Source organism: Fukomys damarensis, unplaced genomic scaffold, assembly GCF_012274545.1.
Source record: "Fukomys damarensis isolate Sample0158 unplaced genomic scaffold, DMR_v1.0_HiC HiC_scaffold_21, whole genome shotgun sequence".
Classification (NCBI taxonomy): Eukaryota; Metazoa; Chordata; class Mammalia; order Rodentia; family Bathyergidae; genus Fukomys; species Fukomys damarensis.
The window spans coordinates 9,784,942-9,785,577 of record NW_022900933.1 but is presented as its reverse complement, the minus strand read 5'-3'; positions in this window follow the sequence as shown (position 1 = coordinate 9,785,577).

Below are 636 nucleotides of genomic sequence, written 5' to 3'. Positions count from 1 at the left end.
ACAAACACACACACACACACATATATATAAATTGAATTTTGGGAAACTTTAATGGTGCTGCCAACTTTGGAAAAAGTCATCCCAATTTACTGTGTTGACTTGGCATTGTACAGAAATGGACAACCATATTGGTCTAGAAGTGTTAATTTATTTTTTTTTCCATGTGTACAGGGGTAACACATCGTACTACATATGTAAGGTCATATCTACATGGGTTTGATTACAGAAACTAATAAAGTATTCTCTAAATAATGAAAAAAAGAATAATATAAGACTATAAGAGCGAGAAGCAATTTAAATATGTTCAGGGACCATTTTCAGCTCCAGAATTAAGGATTATTTTGATGTTACATCATTGCCTTTTCTCTTTTACTTTCCTTTTTAGTTTTATTTTAGGATTCCCTATTTTTAATGTTCATACAGAGATTTCTTTAACTGAAATACCAAATAGTTTCTCTGGTGTGAAAAACTACAATAGTACACAGGATCCTAATGAGACAATTAATAATATGAAATAGGAAGTAAAGGGCTAAAGATGTAAGGAAAGTGGGAAGGGTGGGGGAAAGGAAATAAGGGAGAGGAAAAAAATAGGAGAAACTGAAAAAATGGAAATAAAGTGTTTGTAAATGGGGAGGG